Source organism: Geotrypetes seraphini, chromosome 6, assembly GCF_902459505.1.
Source record: "Geotrypetes seraphini chromosome 6, aGeoSer1.1, whole genome shotgun sequence".
NCBI classification, from domain to species: Eukaryota; Metazoa; Chordata; class Amphibia; order Gymnophiona; family Dermophiidae; genus Geotrypetes; species Geotrypetes seraphini.
Window position 1 is genome coordinate 27,768,737 of NC_047089.1, and position 23,125 is coordinate 27,791,861.

The 23,125-nt window shown below is 47.4% G+C and overlaps 1 protein-coding gene across 4 annotated transcripts in view; it reads left to right on the forward strand.

Moving 5' to 3' along the window:
* Positions 1 to 11,233: 11,233 nt before the first annotated feature.
* Positions 11,234 to 23,125, forward strand: part of LOC117362986 (transmembrane protein 217-like) — a 40,234-nt gene continuing 28,342 nt past the window's right edge. For 2 of the 4 annotated variants that reach the window (XR_004539948.1, XM_033950089.1), the window contains exon 1: positions 11,234 to 11,970. The gene's annotated coding sequence lies outside the window, so the exon portion shown is untranslated. The remainder of the gene's footprint in view (positions 11,971 to 23,125) is intronic. The other 2 variants (XR_004539949.1, XM_033950091.1) reach the window with 1 other exon arrangement.

Here is a 23,125-nt window from a genome sequence, read left to right on the forward strand (position 1 = left end):
TCCCATGCTACCAATCCAGGGCAAACAGAGGCTTCCCCCATGTCTCAGACTATGGACTTTTCCTCCAGGAATTTGTCCAAACCTTTCTTAAAACTAGCTACGCTATCCGCTTTTATCACAACCTCTGGCTATGCGTTCCAGAGCTTAACTATTCTCTTGAGTGAAAAAATATTTCCTCCTATTGGTTTTAAAAATATTTCCCCTGTAACTTCTAGTCTTTGTAATTTTTGACAGAATGAAAAATCGATCCACTTGTACCCGTTCTACTCCACTCAGGATTTTATAGACTTCAATCGCATCTCCCCTCAGCTGTCTCTTTTCCAAGCTGAAGAGCCCTAACCTTTTTAGTCTTTCACTTTTCTCCTATGATCTTCAGCTTGTCTGTTGAGAGACGAAGTGGCTTCTGCCTTCATGTCCTTATGAGAAAGCCTCCAGTCCTTTTACTCCCTCTTTTCCCCTTTCATCTTTTCTGGCACTATGACTTGATTGTTTTCCACTTAGGTTTTAACCTTTCTCCTGTTTGTCCAATGTCCATTTGTCTTCCAGTCTGTGTACTTGCTAAATCTGTGACAAGATCTTTTGAAAGACATGTTTTAATGCATTACTATTTTCTGGTAGGAGGAGAGCATTTGAAGGTCTAGCAATTGCTTTTGGTTTCTGTTTTTTGCAATTTTTTTTTTTTTTTTTACAATTCTGTACAATGCAGTGTAAGAAATCGAATATCATGGGAAAGGTAAACTATTGGTTTTCTACATTTTTTACCTTGGATTTAAAAAAACCCAACAAAACAAACCTTAGTACACTTTATAAGCTAGAGAGTTTTTAAAAGACTTTCTGAGGCAGCATGGAGGTGAAAATCCACGAAAGAGTCAGCTGTGATAGGAGGAAGAGATGCAGTTGGGTTTCTGGCTCATTCTCAGTGGTTCACACCTGCCTTCATTATACATCAAGGTTTCACTGACTGTAGGAAATGACAGAGATGCATTTCAAGTGACATGTTTTCTTTTTAAGTTTCAAATGTCATTTTATTTAAATGAAATACTAGGGTGAAACATGTTGTAAAGCACTGAGAAAAATGTTAATAGGTCTGTTAAACTGGGCAGGTTGTCAGCTAAGGTGCTGTTTCAAAATGATGAAGGTGAAATGGTAAAATATAGAAATAAAACAAAAACATAAAGGAAATAAGGTGATACCTATTTTATTGGACGAACTGATTCTGAATTTACACCCCAAAGTCCAGATTTTACACCAGACATCCGGATTTACCGGATCTGTCCTCTTTCTAGAGGACTGTCTGGGCGTTCAGCCGGCTTTTCAAAACCCGGCACTTTGTCTGGGACGGGTTTTGAACAGTTTTCAGCTTAGGACCGCGTCGGAAGGGCATCTGCCTATGCATGGGTGTGATGTCATCGCATCATATTTGCACATGCGCAGATGTCCTCCTGATACAGCTCCCTGCACGAGAAGAGGTTGGGGGGGGGGGGGGGTGGAGCAGAATGTGGTGTGACTTGGGCGGGGCTGGGTGGAATAGGTACATTAGATAGATTGTGAGCCTGCCGGGGAAAACAGGGAAAAATGCTTGGGTGCTTGAATAAATTCATATAAACTGTTCTGAGCTCTCCAGGGAGAACAGTATAGAAAAATGAATAAATAAATAATGCAGTCAGGCATGAGGAAAAAGCAGAAAATAAGATAGGAACCCATAAGTGTTCAATCTTTGTATGAAGTGGGATGGAATGCAGACCAGTACTGAAGACTTAGAGAAAGACAGGCGAGGAAACATTAACCAAAAACAAGTGGGAAAGAAATGAAAAGCTGAAATTATAATCCAGGGAAGGGGGGCGGTGAAGGGGTCGGGAATGGGATTTGTATACTGCCTTTTTGTGATTACACATTCAAAATGGTTTTCATACATACAGGTACTTAATTTGTACCTGGGGCAATGCAGGGTTGAGTGACTTACCCAGTTAATTAACAAATTCCATTTAAAATGGCACTGTTAATGTGCCTACTGGTGCCTAAATAATACATGCCACAATTGCGCCTATGTAAGGTGCATTAGGCCGAACACCACTTTGAGCAAGGCTAACACTGGAAGTGGCATTAGGCGTGATTCACAACAAAGTTAGGTGCTGGAAATATAGGCCTGAAAAACACTGGCCTACATTTCCGGTGCCTATCTTTTGCTGAGCCGTGATTCTCTTTAGGGTGCTGTCAAGTGATTGACGCGCGATTGGTGACTGCTTAGTAGGTGGCCGCCAATATTGGCACCCTATAGAGCAGGGGTCTCAAAGTCCCTCCTTGAGGGCCGCAATCCAGTCGGGTTTTCAGGATTTCCCCAATGAATATGCATTGAAAGCAGTGCATGCACATAGATCTCATGCATATTCATTGGGGAAATCCTGAAAACCCGACTGGATTGCGGCCCTCAAGGAGGGACTTTGAGATCCCTGCTATAGAGTATCCGGGCCTTTGTCTCGTGGAGATAGCAGTTTCCATGTTTCATTCTGAAGACCATCATGATTTCTTTTGGAAGATAGGGATAAGAATTTCTTTCTTGCATAAAAGTGACCTCATTTTTTCTAACAGTGAAACATTTCTCCATGAAAGCAAGCCAACCCTTAATTGTGTTTGTGGATGAGGCTAAATGGAGTTCACAGTGACCACTGCCAGAATTCCATTATAGTAAGATTCGCGACTCAAGGGCCAGAACAGAGACTCTACCACAATGTTTTACAAATGCTTAATGTGTCCGAAAAGCATTGAACAAGCAATATCATAATTAATTCTGAGCACTGCTTAGGTGCATATGCTGAGTACAAAAACCAAACACCAAAATTTAATAAATCTGAAGGACCAGGCACAAAGGCAATCTAATTGTAATGACTGATGAAGTCTGACTGTGCTATTTGGTTAAACTTGTAAAAGTAGATTTACAAAATTGTAGCAGCTACCAAAAAGTGTTTTGTCATGCAGATGCAGCCAGAACAAATCAATGCGTAACAATAGGAGATTCAGATAGAGCTACTTTCACTGCTAAAAAAAATAGGTAGCCCGAGAGCCTATCTCAAAGGGTGAACCTAATATGGAGCTGGAAGGCCCGCATGGTAGCCCAGTGTAGGTGCAGGTTCAGTCGGGTAGAGGGTTGGTGTAAGGCAGGGGTGTCCAATGTCGGTCCTCGAGGGCCACAGTCCAGTCGGGTTTTCTGGATTTCCCCAATGAATATGCATGAGATCTATTTACATGCACTGCTTTCAATGCATATTCATTGAGGAAATCCTGAAAACCCGACTGGATTGCGGCCCTCGAGGACCGACATTGGACACCCCTGGACTGTAAGGGGATAGGCTGGTGGGTCTTTCTCGCCACAGGGAAGACCTGCTATTGGCGGGCCATGGCTGTAGAGAGTGTCAGGAGGGTGGGTTTAAAAGACGGGACTTTGGAGGACTCAGGGCTTACATGGCCCACCCGAGGCGGCTTTTCAGGGCGGCTCTGGCAGTGTTTAGCTGGTGGGCGAATGGTGGCGAGTGCAGCACCTGGCGGAGATGTAGCAGAGCTGTCCTTTGCTGCGGGGGATTCCTTCGACGAGGAGGAGGCATCGGTGAGGGTGGAGCCTATTGGGAGCGATTGTTGTTGCCATGGCATTCTCATGCTCCGGCCCATGCTGCAATCGCTCTTAAAGTTGCAGGGGGACCAGGCTGTGGTCCGGGCCGACAGGGTGTCCTGCAGGGACGGAGCAGGCCCGAGAGGACGGGAGAGAGCATCAGAGGGCTGGGTTGTGGTGACTTGGTATGCCGTATCCCGAGCTACTGGCTGCTGGGCTCATCAGGGGATGAGCGGTGGACCGGCTGGGAGCTGTGCCTGGTGGGTCAGGTGACCCTGGAGAATGGGGAATATGGGGGACATGCCACCCCTCAGCTCCTTGCTAGCAGGGTTGGGGGCCATAACTTTTGTTTAAGGTAGCGTGGGAATATTGTGTTGTGATATTAATATATTTAATGTGTAATTTTGCAATAAACAGGGCTGTGGCTAATTTTCACCATCAGTAGAGTTTTGTGTGTTTATGTTGGGATGAGAAAAGGAGTGGTGGGGCATAGGTGAAGGGTGGTGTTTGGGGAGCGGGCCTATCCAGGTTCCGGTGTTAGAATCCTTGTATTAGAGTTCAGAAGAAAAAAAGGGAAAATTTGGTCAGACGCTACAAATTGATTAAATAAGATAAGAATTCCCATGCTGGTACAGATCGAAAGTTCATCAAGCCCAGTATCCTGTTTCCAACTGTGGTCAACCCAAGTCCCACATACCTGGCAGAAACCCAAAGAGTTGCAACATTCCAGAACTGAGATTGTGAAATCTATCCCCATTCACCTTCATCCTATGCCTTCTCATTCCAGAGTTTCCTTTCAATTGCAAGAGACTCACCTCATGTGCATTTATGTTACGTAGGTATTTAAACATCTCTATTATATCTCCCCTCTTCCGACAAGTATACATATTGAGATCTTTGTCTGTCTCCTTATCCCTTGATGACAAAGACCACCAATCATTTTAGTAGCCTTCCTTTAGACCGACTCCATCCTATTTATATCTTTTTGACATCATCACGTCAACGTCCGTGCATGTGCAGAAGCCCTCCAGCTGGGCCCTCAGACGCCAGCAGGGAAGAGGGCCGAAGAGAAAGAGAGGCACTGGTGCCAGCTGATTGCCTACAGCAGTTTTTCTCAACTACTTCAAGGTAAGTACACCCTAAATCTAACAAATATCAACTGAGTACCCCAACCACAGACCTCCCTCTGCTCCAGATCCCATCCCCTTTACTAATTTTAATGCAATTTTTTCCATTAATTTATCATATACACACAATATACACAGCAGATATAAATTCTCAAAACTGACACATTGCAATCACTATATTGAAAATAAAAATAATTTTACCTACAGGTGATCCGCTGTAGGCTGCTGTAATTAGCTTTAGAGGTGAGACCGGGAGGGGAAGCTGGAGGATGCTAGAGAGAATGGGTTAACATGCAAGCCTTTGGAGAATCAGGCAGCGCTGGTGCTGTACTGTGTAGGAAAGTCAGCTGGCAAGCGCAGCTGTTCCTCATCAGTGTGCCGCGGCACACTTCAAATCTCAGGAGGCACACTATCGTGCCGCAGCACACGGTTTAGATACACTGTCCTAAATACTTAATAATAATAAAGAATTAAACTATCATATAAAGAGTCTTGAGAATTTTACAAAACTTCAAATAATTAACTTCCCTTCTTATTTGTATTGGCAAATTATTCCACATCACAACTGAGGGGCTCTTTCACTAAAACGCATTAAGACATGGTTTTAGCATGTTTTAATGGGGGACTGTCCTACATGCTAAAGCCCATTTTTAATGTGGCAGTACAATGGGGCTTTTTCTTTTTTTAATTTTTAATTTTCTGTTCTAATTTGTCCATTAGCCCGAGACCTGCAAAAAATGAACACAGGAACACTTCCCATTTCCTATTTAGGAGGGGGTTAAGTGCTCCTGAGTTAATCCAGTATTAAGCAGCTACCGAATGCTAATCCTAACTTGCTTGTCGGTTATCACTTCCATGCCCATTTTTCACCTGTGACATGCCCTCTGCTAAAAATATTATGCAAAAGTAAGTAATGCATATGTTAGTGCCCACAAACAGCGAGGTGCTGTGACGTGCTTTAATGTGTTTTACTCTGAGCCTTTTCCCATGCACTAATCCCCAAATTCTGTATCTAGCTCCGAGCCAATGTGCGTGCACAACTTAATTGATTAATTGGTTTTATCAGTGCCAATAATGGCCAATTAATACCTGTTAATTGATACTAATTTGGCATAAATTAGGAGTTACACGCACAACGTGGTAAACGCATTGTAGAAAGTGTGATGCGCCATGTCCAGTGGGTGAATTGGAAAAGGCATGGTCATGGGCAGATCGTGGGCAAATCATGGGTGTTCCTAAGTTAAGAATTGATCAACTGATTGGCACATAACTTAGGAACAGGCATTTAGGCCTGGCTCTAGCTGGCTTGTGTAAAAGTTATGGCACGCACTGGCCCTAAGAGTGATTCTATAAGGTGTGTGTAACTTTTACAAAATTGTACTTAGTACGGTGGTAGTTGCTACCGCTTTTGTACGCATCTTATATAGAACTGGGCCCTGAGGGACAGCAGCTGCCCACAAAAACGGCACAGACCGGGGGCCAATTACACTCGGGGGCCATTTAAAAAATCACAGCTAAAGGCACCTACCACAAAACATAGGCATCTGCAATGTAGGCCAGGGTTTCGCAGATCTACATTGCAGACACCTAAGTCTAATGGCACCTAAAATCATCTCCACCCTTAACCATGCAAACTAGCAGTGGCGTACCTAGGGTATGTGGCACCCGGGGCCCATCATTTTTTGACACACACCCTCCCCATCTATATGAAAAATATGATTTTTAGTAACAATCCACATATCGCACAACAAGAGTGTACCTAGGAAAAGGCAGCATCTTAAACACTGCAGTGAGCACTAGAACACCAACACATACATTGTAAAACTAAACAAGCCAGATCCCGCACAGTCAATTGATCCTGTAGTCAATGCCAACTGAAAACTATGTTCTTTTCATACACACAGAATATGTGGAATAATCACAAACTAAAAATAGAAATATGTAGACAAAAGTTAAACTGAACCGCCAAGAAACCAGACCCTGGATACAATGCAACACCACAAAAACAGTAACACATGTCCTCTAATACAGTGCAAAATATAAAGACAGTAGATATAAATTTGAAAAAACTGATACATAACAATCACCACTTTACAAATTAACAAATAAAAATATAACAAATAATGAGAAATTAAAAAATACCATTTTATTGGACTAATCCCCTAAAGCTCGGACCCCATCCCCGCAAACCACCTGATTCCATCCACACAAGCCTTGAATTGTTTATATTAAAGTATAAAAAGAAACAATATTCTGTACAATTGTCAATTTATAAATCAGCGTCTTCTCCCCACTCTCTCTTCCCCATTTCCCTTCAGCGTCCTCAGCTCACTCTCTCTCCACTTTCCTTCAGCGCATGCACATAAAAACAAGCAAGTAATTTTATATCATTTTCATTCTATTCATTCATAGAAATTAAAGTCTAAATAATGCCAGTCACATAACAAAACATGATTTTACAAAAATAATTCCCTGCACAGTCAAGCCTGCAAGGATTACTAGATGTTTTTCAGCAGCTCCCCTCCCTCCCTCCCCCTTACCTTTGTGGCCAAGTCAAAATGATCTACCAACAATAAAATTTTAAAAACACAAAGCGCGCTGTATGCAGAGAAAATGTTAATTATCATTTATATTCTGCGGGTTTTCAAAGAGGTCAAAGCAGGTGACTTTATGCAATGTCACCTCAGTAACAACTATACAAAAATAGACAAATATTCCCCCTCCCTTTTTACTAAACTGCAATAGCGGTTTTTAGCGCAGGGAGCTGCGCTGAATGTCCCACGCTGCTCTCGACGCTCATAGGCTCCCTGCACTAAAAAATGCTATTGCGATTTCGTGCAAAATATAGACACATATATAAATTCTCAAAACGGACACATTTTGATCACTAAATTGAAAATAAAATCATTTTTCCTACCTTTGGTAATTTCACCAGTCTCTGGTTGCACTTTATTCTTCTGACTGTGCATCCAATATTTCTTCCCTTCTTTCAGCCTCCTGTATGCTTCCTTTCCTCCAGACCTCATTCCCTCCCCAAACTTTTTCTTTGTTTCACCCTGCCCCCTTCTTTCTTTTTCTCTCTCTCCATACCCCCTTTCTTTCTGTATGTCTGTTTTTCTCTCTCTCTCCGTGCCCCATTTCTTTCTTTGTTTCACCCTGCCCCCTTCTTTCTTTCTCTCTCCATGCCCTTTTTCGTTCTGTATGTCTGTCTTTCTCTCTCTCTCCGTGCCCCATTTTTCTTTGTTTCACCCTGCCCCCTTTCTTTCTGGCTCCCTGTCCCTCCCCTTTCTTTCTTTCTCCCTGCCCTCCCCTATGCCACCACCATTGGGAAAATGCTGCCACTACCACTGGGGAATAGGCTGCCACTGCCGCCATCGGGAACAGGCCGGCGCCGAGTTTGCACTGCTTCTCTTCCCCGCAGGGACGACCAACTCTCGCCACCCGACGTCAATTCTAACGTCGGAGAGGACGTTCTGGGCCAGCCAGGCAGTGATTGGCTGGCCAGAACGTCCTCTCCGACGTCAGAATTGACGTGGGTGGCGAGAGTTGGTCGGCCCCACAGGGAAAAGCAGGGAGAACTCGGCGCCGGCCTGTTTCCGATGGTGGCGGTGGCACTCAAGTGGCTAAAGAGACGCAGTTTGCCGGCCTAAGGAGAACACTGGAGGGTGACCAGCTGTGCACCTCCTTGGGGCGTAAACTCGGGGCGGACTGCCCCCACTCCCACCCCACCCCCACCTTGGTATGCCACTGTCTGTACCTCACTCCCTCCCTATGACCAAAAATTCTCCTTTCTTCTATTCCCTGTGTACACAACCATCTCTTTCCCTCCCTTCCTCTCTCCCAAGTCCATGCCTTCTGTGTCCAAAAATACATTCCCTCCCCCACTTCAGCATCTCTTTCCCTCCCTTCATCTCTCCCTCTCCAATACCTTCTGTGTCCAAAAATGCATTCCCTCCCCCACCTCAGCATCTCTTTCCCTCCCTTCCTCTCTCCCAAGTTCATGCCTTGTGTCCACAACGCACTCCTTCCCCCTTTTGCGTTCTGCGTTTGCCTCCCAGCCCATCTTAGCAACTTTCTCAGCAAAATTGAGCTCGAGCTGCAAGGCTTGTCTTCTATTTCCTGCCTGTCCAGCCGCGCACACATAGTCGACCGGAAGTCTTCCCCGACATCAGCGCTGACGTCGGAGGGCATGCTTTGCTTAAGCCCTCCCTCCGACGTCAGCGCTGATATCGGGGAAGACTTCCGATCGGCTATATGTGAGCGGCAAGGCAATAGGAGCAGAAGATGAGCCTTGCGGCTCGAGTTATATTTAACCCCGCGGGTCCCCCGTCCAGCTCTCTCCTGTGCACCCCCTTGGGGTGTGCACCTGGGGCAGACCGCTCCCCGCCCCCCCCCCCCAGGTACGCTACTGCGTACTAGACCTTAGTTTCCGTTAGGCAGCTTGCTATAGACGTGACTATGATGCCTACTTTTTTGTAATGAGTTTTTAATTTGTTATTAGCGACAAGATCAATTACCATGCCAATTGTAGCCAATTAAAACAATTTAGGCGGCAGTAGGGTATCATTTACAGAATCTGGCCCTAAGCGTACACTGGGGCTTAATGCACTTTAGTAAAACAGACCCGATTTCCCCAATGAATATACATGAGATCTATTAGCATACAATGAAAATAGTGCATGCAAATAGATCTCATTCATATTCATTGGGGAAATCCTGAAAACCTGACTGGATTGTGGCCCTCGAGGACTGACTCTGACACCCCTAAATGTTGAGCATACCTGACTACACCACCACTGAAAGTGTGTGAGCTGAATCCATTCCACCTCTAAAATAGCTGTTTCAGACGTTTCCAAGATACCGTAATTAATCAACCAGTCAATATTTTGAAAGGCATGGTCATGGGCAGATCGTGGGCAAATCATGGGTGTTCCTAAGTTAAGAATTGATCTACTGATTGGCGCATAACTTAGGCACAGGCATTTAGGCCTGGCTCTCGCTGGCTTGTGTAAAAGTTATGACACACACTGGCCCTAAGAGTGATTCTATAAGGTGCGTGTAACTTTTACAAAATTGTACTTAGCACGGTGGTAGTTGCTACCGCTTTTGTAAGCATCTTATATAGAACTGGGCCCTGAGGGACAGCAGCTGCCCACAAAAACGGCACAGACCGTGGGCCAATTTCACTCGGGGGCCATTTAAAGAATCACAGCTAAAGGCACCTACCACAAAACATAGGCGTCTGCAATGTAGGCCAGGGTTTCGCAGATCTACATTGCAGACACCTAAGTCTAATGGCACCTAAAATCATCACCTTTAACCATGCGTACTAGACCTTAGTTGCCATTAGGCAGTTTGCTGTAGACGTGATTACGATGCCTACTTTTTTGTAATGAGTTTTTAATTGGTTATTAGCGACAAGATCAATTACCATGCCAATTAAAGCCAATTAAAACAATTACGTTAGGCGGCAGTAGGGTATCATTTACAAAATCTGGCCCTAAGCGTACACTGGGGCTTAATGCACTTTAGTAAAACAGACCCGATTTCCCCAATGAATATACATGAGATCTATTAGCATACAATGAAAATAGTGCATGCAAATAGATCTCATTCATATTCATATTCATTGGGGAAATCCTGAAAACCTGACTGGATTGCGGCCCTCGAGAACTGACTCTGACACCTCTAACCCTTTATGGACAGGGAAATGTTGAGCATACCTGACTACACCACCACTGAAAGTGTGGGAGCTGAATCCATTCCACCTCTAAAATAGCTGTCTCAGACGTTTCCAAGATGCAGTAATTAATCAACCAGTCAATATTTTGAAAGGATATAGAACGCTCTGCTGGCCACCTGCATCTCTGAAATGCTGACCGTGTTGGGTCCTGTATCCCTAGCAGACTAGGTCCTTTAAGGTTCTTATGTGGATGATTTACTTTTATGTGGATGGAATTATTTTATGTGTTTGATTTTAGAGTACCTTTGGAACTTTGATACTTTCAAATAAAGTCCATTTGGGAACATCGTCACTAAACAGAGTTTTTTTGGTTTTCTCTGGATTTTCTTCTTTGTGGATATTTTGGGGTCAATTCCTTTTGTTTTTTGCAGGGTGCATACACACCATCTTGATTTCTTTTTATCAACCCACACTTGAACTGTGGTTAGGGATGCACAACATTTCATAAAGTTATTTACTATTCTAAGGTTCTTTTTCTAGCAGTTTGAATTGTCTTTTCTTTAGATAGCAAAGTGAGTGATAATCAGGTTTTCTGAAACAAAACTGTAGGAGCTTCCAACAGTGCTTAAACATCTTTTATAACAGACAGATCAAAGTTGTGCTGCTATCTTCTTAAGACATCCTATTGCCCTGCGACGCAACTTATCGCCGTCACTTATCACGCGCCCTCCCTCCTTAATTATTTATGAAGCAGTAGAATCAGTTTGTCAGAACCATATAGCGGTAGTTCCATTGCAGAACTCACAAAAAGCAACGACTATATGTTGCAGAAGTAAGAGAAAATAACTCTCTGACGGCAAGAAACACAATGTATACGAGGAAGAGGGAATCTCAATGCAAGTCAATGAGGATCCTGCAAATCCTGGTTTTACCCAGATCCGGCGACGAGAGAGTCGAGCGCGGACTTTGTTTTTGAACGTCCAACGGTTAGGAATGTGTGGGAGGGGCCAGGGACGACCCTAGAGGAGCTGCGAAGCGCGGAAGTGAGCTGAAGTGACTGCTGAGGGCTCCATCTCACCTCGTCTTTCCCCCCAAAGAGCGAAAGTATCTGTCAGGGCAGGAGCATTATTTAGTTCTCATAGATTTTGCAGGTAGGCTGTAGAAGGGGATAAAAAAAATCACATAATTTTAAGAAATGGCACCCAGCCAATGATGGGGGGTTGTAAGATTTCCTGGGACAATCCAGATCTAACTCCCTCGCTGGCATATGTGTGTGGGTTTCGTTTTTTTAATTATTGTTTCCACCATGGGGCAGATGGGAACAGGGACGGACGGTCAGATGAATCCTCGCTTCCCGTTACCGGCTCTGCTCTACCCGCCTATTGGCAGCAGTGGGCAACGTGGACTGGGACCCGAGTCTTGCACATTGCACGCTGGAGCATGAAGTCGGCTTGCACTTTTGGGAACAGGAGTACAACCTGCAGATGTAATCCAGATCACTGGTCTTTAGTTGAGCTCACATCGAATAAGATCAGTGAGAAAGTGGTGAGCAGGAGGTGAGGCACTCATAATGCAATTTGTTTGAACTGGAACTTCTCTCTTTTGCACTAGGGTTATTGCAGTGATTGACCTGGCCCACAAGTCACATAACTTGGCTCCTTTTGGAACACTACAACAACCAAGACCTCTCTCTCCTCTGTTTTTTAGACCCATTATTTCTTCCCCCCCCCAAAAGTCCGGCATATATAAGACTCTTTGAATGTCCAAAATCAGTAGAGCAGCATGTCATAATTCTCAATAATGGTGCTACTCTTCAACGTTGAGCCCTCAAACTCCGTCAAGTGCAAGTGGAGAAGATTTTCGGTAAGGAGACCTCTGCTACACCCTCGACCTCCGACTCGGTCAGATCTGCTACGGGGTGTCCACCTGCCTTCACGACTTCGGCCTCGACTCATCAGACCTTCTTCGTTCGGAACCTCCTCGACCTCGAGTAAATCTGCCAAGTCTTCTCCTGAGCTTCCCTCAGGTCAGATACCTCAGCAGACAGTTCCAAGTCCTCAAGCTACCCAAGCTAGTCCTCAAGCTACCCAAACATCATTCCTCCAAGTTGAAGGATTCTTCATTTTCATCCTCAGAGCCTTTAGCCTCAGCAAGTGGTTCAGTTTCAGACTCAGATCCACAATTGCAGGCTACCATCCAGACCTTTTTAGAGCGGGAATTTGTTCAGTTACTGACAAAATATAGTCTTGCTCGACTCTGCTTCCTGCAGTCCAGCCTAGGCTCTCAGCAATCTCACAAGAGGTCGAGTCCTTGCCTGTGCCTCGAGGTGAATCTACATACTCTATGCAAGGAGTCCAGTCTTTGCGAGTGTCTGGTCTGAAATCTTCACACTCTATGCAAGGAGTTGAGTCTTTAGGAGTGCTTCAAGATACCTCGATCCAGACTACAGAGTCTATGGGACTTCAGTCTACAGCTTCTAGCCCTATTTCCTCACATAAGGCATTGCCCAATTCGAGGCATAGGGCGAAGTCTCCTCAACCTCGCACGAGACCTGATTCCAGAGAGCACCCTCATTGCCAGTCGAGGCCCTCATCGAGGCTCCGGTCTTCCTCCAGAGAGAAGCTTTCCTCATCCAGGTCTTCAAGCTCTTCGAGGCCTCCAACTCCTCGATCCAGGACACCGATAGCAGAACCTGAGGGCTCAGCTTCTCCCAGTGCCTCATCCCAGTCTACTTATTCGCTGGGATATCAATACTCCATGGAGGCTTCACCTTCATTTTCCACTCGAGGCACCTCGAGGTCATCGAGTCCCTCTCAAGGCCATCCTCTTATGGATCAATTTCCTCCTTCCTCCGTCAAATGGCTGAGGACCTGGATCTCAAATTGGACTCTGGTTCTAAGTACTCTAAGGAGTATTTAGAGGAAATGAGTATGGTTCGGCCTCCTGCGGAGTCTCTCAAACTCCCTCTTAACAGGCTTCTTACTCAAACTTTCAAATGAAACCTGGAAACTCCTTATGCCGTCCCTGCTGTTCCAGGCAAGTTGGAAACGAGGTACAGAATTGTACATTGCAAGGACTTTGAGAACTCACAACTCTCATCATTCCCTTCTTGTGGAATCATCCTTCCACAGTCTATGCTACCGTAGCTCCTGGAAGAGAGGGCAGGACCATGGACAAGTTTGGCTGTTGTCTTTATCAAAATTTGATGATGGCCTCCAGGGTTTTAAATTATAATTTTATCTTTACTTCTTATTTTAAGTATTTTTTTGATACTCTCCCTGACCTTGGTCAACACAGGCTTTCAGAGTTCCAGCAAGTCATTGCTACATTGGCAAACGCCAACATTAAAAGGTACCACCGGGGGAGGCTGGGACAGAATTTAACGGTGCTGGGGGGGGGGGGGGTATGTAAAATTGATGATTGATTGGGGAGGTCGGAATTTAAAAGTTCTGGGGGGCTGGGATTGAATTTAAATGTGTTGGGGGGTATATAAAAGGTAGTGGGGGATGATTTAAGGTACTGGGGGCATGTGGTTGTATGGGGGTTGATCTAAGGTACTGGGGGCACGTGGGGGTATGGGGGATGATTTAAAATACACCGGGGAGGGGGGGTAAAAACATTGCACTCATGTCTGAAGCGGCATCTTCTTCCCAGCTCCTCTTGCGCCTATTTTACCTTCAGGAGCCAGCCATGCCACAATGAAGACAGAAAGAACCCAAAACCAAAGCCTGAGACTAATGTGATTGGAAGAATAAAATTACCAGACAACAAAAGGTAGAAAAAATAAATTTATTTTATATTTTGTGATTAGAATATTTCAGATTTGAAATATATATCCTGCTAGAGCTGGTATTAGACATAACTGGGGATCGCAAAATCCAGGCTGTGCTTCTTTAACTTCCAGCTGGCTTAGGACTCTCTCTCTCTGACCAGGGGTCAGTTGTCCTAGTTGCACTCCCATAACACTATTCCTGTAATGTATGACTGAAGTATTCTGTTAGCTTGATTTTTCTATGTAACATTCTGTAGTAATTTGGGATGTGGCGCTGCCGGGGTACAAGCTCTACAGGAGGGACAGGACCCACAAAAAGGGGGGAGGCATAGCAATATATGTAAAGGACTCTATCTACTCGGTCGGGATGGATATGGCAACGAAGGCAGAGGGGCTGGAATCACTATGGATCAAATTGCCGGGAAACAAGGGTGCAGGCATAAAACTGGGGCTGTACTATCGCCCACCTGGTACGCCAGAAGGAGTCGGACACGACTTGGAAACTGAACTGAGACAGGAATGCGGGACTGGAAGTGTAACAGTGATGGGGGACTTCAACTACCCGGGGATAGACTGGAGTACGGGTCACTCCAACTGCACTAGGGAAACAGGATTTGTAGAAGCTGTGAGGGACTGCTTCATGGAGCAACTAGTCAGGGAACCGATGCGAGGGGGTGCTACTCTTGACCTCATCCTAAACGGATTAGGGGGGCCTGCAAGAGAGGTAGAAGTGGGAGGACCACTGGGCAACAGTGACCACAACACGATCAGATTCACATTAGAAAGGGGGACACCCATAGTAAGGAGGACCGCAACAACTGCGCTCAACTTCAGTAAAGGGAACTATGTTGCTATGAGGAAAATGGTGGGGAGGAAGCTCAGAAACATCTTTAGGATGGAGACTGTAGGAAGCGCCTGGACCCTATTCAGGGACACCCTGCAGGAAGCACAAAGAATGTATGTCCCCAGTTTCAGGAAAGGCTGCAAGAACAAGCGGTCAAAGGACCCGGTTTGGATGTCAACAGAAGTAAAGAGGGCAATAAATGACAAAAAAGTATCCTTCCGGAGATGGAAAAAGGACCCAACGGAGGAAAATCACCAGGCGCACAGGAAATGCCAAAAGGAATGCCACCGAGAGGTTAGAAAAGCAAAAGGGAAATACGAAGAGGGGCTGGCCAGGGAGGTGAAAAACTTCAAGGCATTCTTCAGTTACGTTAAGGGGAAGCGACCAGCGAGAGAGGAGGTGGGGCCGTTGGACGATGGGGATAGGAAGGGAGTGATTAAGGAGGATAAAAAGGTAGCTGAGAGGTTGAACACTTTCTTCTCTTCGGTTTTCACGAGAGAAGACACATCTAATATACTGGACTCAGAGGAGCTCATGAGTGGGGAACAGGCTGAAAAATTGGAGCACATAGAGGTAAGTAAGGAGGATGTCCTCAAACAGATAGACAGGTTAAAATGCGGCAAATCACCGGGCCCAGACGGGATCCACCCAAGGGTTCTGAAGGAACTAAGACAAGAAATAGCGGGCACAATCCAACATGTTTGCAACCTATCCTTGAAAACTGGAGAGGTACCAGAGGACTGGAAATTGGCAAATGTCACACCCATCTTCAAAAAGGGATCGAGGGGTGACCCCGGGAACTACAGGCCGGTGAGCCTGACTTCAATAATAGGAAAAATGGTGGAATCTATGATCAAGGACGGCATTTGCGAGCACATCGAGAGAAATGGCCTACTGAGAACAAGCCAGCACGGATTCTGTAAGGGAAGGTCATGCCTAACAAACCTTCTGTACTTCTTTGAGGGAATAAGCAGTCGGGTGGACAATGGGGAACCCATAGACATCATTTACCTCGATTTTCAAAAGGCTTTCGACAAGGTGCCACATGAAAGGCTGCTTAGGAAGCTGTGGAACCACGGGGTGGGAGGGGATGTGCACAGATGGATCAAGCACTTGTTGTCGGGTAGACTGCAGAGGGTCGGAGTAAAGGGCCAATATTCTGACTGGCGGGGAGTCACGAGCGGTGTGCCACAGGGATCGGTGCTGGGGCCGTTACTCTTCAACATATTCATCAATGACCTAGAAAAGGAGGCAAAGTGCGAGGTTATAAAATTTGCAGACGATACCAAACTGTGCGGCAGAGTTAGGTCCAGGGAGGAGTGTGAGGACCTGCAAAGGGACCTGGACAAGCTGGAAGACTGGGCAAACAAATGGCAAATGCGCTTTAACGTGGAAAAATGTAAGGTCATGCATATAGGGAAAAAGAATCCGTTGTTCAACTACAAATTGAGGGGGGGGGGCATTGTTGGGAGACAGTGGTCTTGAGAGGGACTTGGGTGTGCTGGTGGATGCATCACTGAAGCCATCTGCACAGTGCGCAGCAGCCTCAAAAAAAGCCAACAGGATGCTGGGCATCATAAAGAGGGGCATAACAACCAGGACGCGGGAAGTCATCATGCCATTGTATCGAGCGATGGTGCGTCCACATCTGGAATACTGTGTTCAATATTGGTCGCCGTACCTCAAGAAGGACATGGCGGTACTTGAGAGAGTCCAAAGGAGAGCAACCAAACTGGTAAGAGGGCTGGAACACTGCCCATACGCCGAGAGGTTGGATAGGCTGGGGCTCTTCTCTCTGGAAAAAAGGAGGCTCAGGGGAGATATGATAGAGACCTTCAAGATCATGAGGGGCATGGAGAGGGTGGATAGGGACAGATTCTTCAGACTGAAGGGGACAACAGGTACGAGGGGGCATTCAGAGAAACTGAAGGGAGATAGGTTCAAAACAAATGCAAGGAAGTTTTTTTTCACCCAAAGGGTCGTGGATACTTGGAATGTGCTACCGGAGGAAGTGATCAGGCAGAGTACGGTACAAGGATTCAAACAGGGATTGGACAGATTCCTGAGGGATAAAGGGATCGTGGGATACTGAGAGAGGTGCTGGGATGTATCACAGGTATAGAAAGCTAACCAGGTAATAAGTATAGAAACCCAACCAGGTCGTGCATGTGCAAGACTGGAGGGTTAGGACTTCGATGGGAAGCTAGGACTTAAATGGGAAACCAGGGTGGCAAGGGGACCCCCTCTGGGGATTCAGACAGGTCTTGACCTGTTTGGGCCGCCGCGGGAGCGGACTGCTGGGCAGGATGGACCTGTGGTCTGACCCGGCTGAGGCACTGCTTATGTTCTTATGTTCAGTTTTCACAATAATGGAGGGGATATTTGTGAAAGAGAGGAGAGACAGGGGTTTTGTTGATCCTTGCTCTGTATTATTTATGTTTATAAAATGACAATTGTATAGAATGTTATCTCTTTATACTTTAATAAAATAAGTTCAGTATAAAATCATAACTAATCAAGGCTTGTGTGGATGGGATCTGACAGTTTGCATGGCAGGGACGGGGACAGAGCTTACGATGACAGGTCAAGGACGGTGATAAATTTTTTCCCCCTGTCATTCTCTAGTCTCAACTTATATTCGGATCAACTTATATTTGAGTATATACGAAAAGGGACAGGAAAGGGACTTGGGAATTCTGATCGACAAGTCAATGAAGCCGTCCACACAATGTATGGTGGCGGCGGCGGCGAAAAGGGCAAACAAAATGCTAGGAATTATAAAGAAGGGGATCACAAACAGATCAGAGAAGGTTATCATGCCGCTGTACCGGGCCATGGTGCGCCCTCATCTGGAGTACTGCATACAGCACTGGTCACCGTACATGAAGAAGGACACGGTACTATTCAAAAGGGTCCAGAGAAGAACGACTAAGATGGTTAAGGGGTTGGAGGAGCAGCCCTATAGAGAAAGATTAGAGAAACTGGGCCTCTTCTCCCTCGAACAGAGGAGATTGAGAGGGGACATGATCGAAACATTCAAGGTACTGAAGGGAATAGACTTAGTAGATAAGGACAGGCTGTTCACCCTCTCCAAGGTGGGGAGAACAAGGGGGTACTCTCTAAAGTTAAAAGAGGATAGATTCTATATAAACGTAAGGAAGTTCATCTTCACCCAGAAAGTGGTAGAAAACTGAAACACTCTTCCGGAGTCTGTCATAGGGGAAAACACCCTCCAGGGATTCAAGATAAAGTTAGACAAGTTCTTGGTGAATAAGGGCGTGCGCTGGTAGGGCTAGTCTCAGTTAGGGCGCTAGTCTTTGACCAGACGGCCTCCGGGTGAGCGGACTGCTGGGCATGATGGACCAGTCTGACCCATCATAATACCATGTTCTTCTGTTGCTAATATTAAACACATGGTTGAGGAAGTTTTTGATTTGAGGGATGGATGTCTGAATTTAGACTTAGGCTTAATTATGAAAAAAAACCTTTTTTGTTTCATCTTGTCGGAATAATTTTAAGACCTCTATTAACGTTAAAGATGGTGCAGTATCTGATTCATCCAACCATTAAGATTTGGGGGGTTACCACTGATCAGAACCTGATTATGTGTAATCAGTTATCTTTAGTAGTTCATAAAAGGTTTTCATATTCTCTGGAAATTGTGTACTCTTAGGACATACTTCAAATTGTCAGCCTTTAAATTGTTGGAACGATCTTTGGTAATGAGCCATTTGGACTATTGCAATATAGTCTACTTGGCTGGAACTAATAAAAATCTCTCAAGATTGAAAGTTATTCAAAACACTGCAGTAAGACTTATTTCTGGCTTGAAAAAGTATGACCACGTATCCTGTTTCTATTACAAATTGCATTGGCTGCCAGCAGAAGGACGGGTTATCTTTAAGTTGGGCTGTGTGTATTACAAGGTTTTAGCTGGCCATGCTCCTTCCTATTTGATTGAATTATTTTGCAGAAAGCCAGCCTCATGCCTGCAGAGACCGGAGAGGAGCGTGGGAGCACTGCTCCGCCCCCCTCCCGAACCAGCAGGAGCCTGACTTCAAAACTAGCAGCACCACCGGAGCGCAGCCTTTTTTGCTTCAGGCATCGCTCGGTGGGCCGCAGAAAGCCAGCCTCGTGCCTGCAGAGACCGGAGAGGAGCGTGGGAGCACTGCTCCGCCCCCCTCCCGAACCAGCAGGAGCCCGACTTCAAAACTAGCAGCACCACCGGAGCGCAGCCTTTTTTGCTTCAGGCATCGCTCGGTGGGCCGCAGAAAGCCAGCCTCGTGCCTGCAGAGACCGGAGAGGAGCGTGGGAGCACTGCTCCGCCCCCCTCCCGAACCAGCAGGAGCCCGACTTCAAAACTAGCAGCACCACCGGAGCGCAGCCTTTTTTGCTTCAGGTATCGCTCGGTGGGCCGCAGAAAGCCAGCCTCGTGCCTGCAGAGACCGGAGAGGAGCATGGGAGCACTGCTCCGCCCCCCTCCCGAACCAGCAGGAGCCCGACTTCAAAACTAGCAGCACCACCGGAGCGCAGCCTTTTTTGCTTCAGGCATCGCTCGGTGGGCCGCAGAAAGCCAGCCTCGTGCCTGCAGAGACCGGAGAGGAGCGTGGGAGCACTGCTCCGCCCCCCTCCCGAACCAGCAGGAGCCAGACTTCAAAACTAGCAGCACGAACGGCGTGCAGCCTTTTTTGCTTCAGGCATCGCTCGGTGGGCCGCAGAAAGCCAGCCTCGTGCCTGCAGAGACCGGAGAGGAGCGTGGGAGCACTGCTCCACCCCCCTCCCGAACCAGCAGGAGCCCAACTTCAAAACTAGCAGCACCACCGGAGCGCAGCCTTTTTTGCTTCAGGCATCGCTCGGTGGGCCGCAGAAAGCCAGCCTCGTGCCTGCAGAGACCGGAGAGGAGCGTGGGAGCACTGCTCCGCCCCCCTCCCGAACCAGCAGGAGCCCGACTTCAAAACTAGCAGCACCACCGGAGCGCAGCCTTTTTTGCTTCAGGCATCGCTCGGTGGGCCGCAGAAAGCCAGCCTCGTGCCTGCAGAGACCGGAGAGGAGCGTGGGAGCACTGCTCCGCCTCCCTCCCGAACCAGCAGGAGCCCGACTTCAAAACTAGCAGCACCACCGGAGCGCAGCCTTTTTTGCTTCAGGCATCGCTCGGTGGGCCGCAGAAAGCCAGCCTCGTGCCTGCAGAGACCGGAGAGGAGCGTGGGAGCACTGCTCCGCCCCCCTCCCGAACCAGCAGGAGCCCGACTTCAAAACTAGCAGCACCAACGGCGTGCAGCCTTTTTTGCTTCAGGCATCGCTCGGTGGGCCGCAGAAAGCCAGCCTCGTGCCTGCAGAGACTGGAGAGGAGCTTGGGAGCACTGCTCCGCCCCCCTCCCGAACCAGCAGGAGCCCGACTTCAAAACTAGCAGCACCAACGGCGTACAGCCTTTTTTGCTTCAGGCATCGCTCGGTGGGCCGCAGAAAGCCAGCCTCGTGCCTGCAGAGACCGGAGAGGAGCGTGGGAGCACTGCTCCGCCTCCCTCCCGAACCAGCAGGAGCCCGACTTCAAAACTAGCAGCACCACCGGAGCGCAGCCTTTTTTGCTTCAGGCATCGCTCGGTGGGCCGCAGAAAGCCAGCCTCGTGCCTGCAGAGACCGGAGAGGAGCGTGGGAGCACTGCTCCGCCCTCCTCCCGAACCAGCAGGAGCCCGACTTCAAAACTAGCAGCACCACCGGAGTGCAGCCTTTTTTGCTTCAGGCATCGCTCGGTGGGCCGCAGAAAGCCAGCCTCGTGCCTGCAGAGACCGGAGAGGAGCGTGGGAGCACTGCTCCGCCCCCCTCCCGAACCAGCAAGAGCCCGACTTCAAAACTAGCAGCACCACCGGAGCGCAGCCTTTTTTGCTTCAGGTATCGCTCGGTGGGCCGCAGAAAGCCAGCCTCGTGCCTGCAGAGACCGGAGAGGAGCGTGGGAGCACTGCTCCGCCCCCCTCCCGAACCAGCAGGAGCCCGACTTCAAAACTAGCAGCACCAACGCCGTGCAGCCTTTTTTGCTTCAGGCATCGCTCGGTGGGCCGCAGAAAGACAGCCTCGTGCCTGCAGAAACCGGAGAGGAGCGTGGGAGCACTGCTCCGCCCCCCTCCCGAACCAGCAGGAGCCCGACTTCAAAACTAGCAGCACCAACGGCGTGCAGCCGTTTGGTGTGCCGTCGAAGGCGCACATCAAAGGCGCATGCGCCTTAGCTCGCGCCTTGGCGAAGCACCTGCGCGAGGCAACTGCACAGGTGGCCTCGGAACCCCCATCATCCAGATCCATTCAACCCCAGCCAAGACCTCTGAAAACACAGTCCAGACCGCGGAAAACTCAGTGCCAACCACAGATCCCTTCTACAGGCATAGGCACTGCAGCCGGACAGAGACACAGCCGGATCAATCAACAAGAGACTTCCCTACCACGGGTCAACCCCAACAGGGCCGAACTCTCTAGTCGTCAAGCCCTCACGGAGCCAGACCTGATAGTCCAACCGGATAAGTATAACTGCTGCCTAATTACGTTGCTGCATTTCCTTGCTAGACCTTTGCATACAGTAATACCACACAGCACCCAGTACTCTAACACCACACAACAGCTGCCAACATATCCTCAAAAACAGCAGCCAACATACCCTCATATTCAATATACGAAGGATAGGAATAATTTAACTCGTTTCACCCCCTTACTGCCTAGATACTGTGTCAGTTTTTAACTCATTAATTGTACTGCATTGTTTTGATACTGTCCGGTATTGCACTGGATTATTTTGGTACGACACTACACTGCACTGTATGATACAACATGAGATTCTAATGTACTGTACTGTACTGGTCTTCCCACACTGTTCTCGACCTACGTAACCCACATCCCCCAACCTCTTCCCACCTCTTAGTATTACCCCTTACTAGCCAAGAGACAAGCCAAGAGAAATAACGCTCCAAACGCACACGGCGACACCCTCCACCCAACCATCGCCCCACAACGCCCCCCCCACAAGCGCCCAAATTCCATCCTTTGCGGCAGGAAGAGCCCTCTCATTGCCCCTCAACGTCTCCCCGCAAACGCCCAAATTCTACCCACTCCGATAGGACGAGCCCTTCACAATGGCCTGGCCAAGCACGCACCTATGCGCTGCACTACTCCTACTCTACCTGTTCCTCACTAGGCTCTGCAACGCAGACAACTCTAACGCATCCCCCATCCCCATCCACTTCACAACACACCGACCAGCAAACCCCAAAACCCCTACTCACACCCTCCTCACCTCACAAGACCATCCACATACCAGTCCTTCCACCATCCCCCCTCCCCCACACAAACGGACCAAGCCCCACTCAAAAAAACCACGAACTCTAAAAAAACTGACCCACTCCCACTACTCCCCATTCGATCACACCAACCACCAAATACTACTTGGATTTTACCTAAATATCAGATCAATGAGGAATAAAGCGACATTGATCAAAGATTGGCTGATTGAAACTAACCCCGACTTCGTCCTTCTTGCGGAAACCTGGTTGCTATCAGACAAAGACATCATCATTAAAGACTGCCTACCCCCACGATACAAAATTCTCTCACTAGCCAGAACATGGGGAAGAGGAGGTGGTCTTGCAATAATCTTCCGAGACCAACTAAACTGTACCACTCTCAACACAACATCTTCGCCCAACTCAGAAATTCTAACCATCTCCCTAACATCAAAATCACTACCCTCCTCACTAACTATCACTTTATTCTACATCCCTCCAAAAAAATGGACCACATCCAAAGAGGACTTCGCAGAAACCCTACTAACCAATTCTCTAACAAGTCCCTACAACCTACTATGCGGGGACATTAACATCCACCTCGAGCAACCTGACCAACCAGAAATCTTAGATTTTTGGTCACTCCTCACCCAACTAGGCTATGACAAACCCCCCCCCATCAAAACCCACCAAAGTACTCTCTCATCTAAGGATCAGACCAACCCCACTTTCTACTGGAAACAAGGCAACTGGTCAGACTCGCTTTGGTCTGACCACCGTCTATGTACCTTCACCATTGGATGCCAACATAAACCCCCCCAAAACAGCAAAAC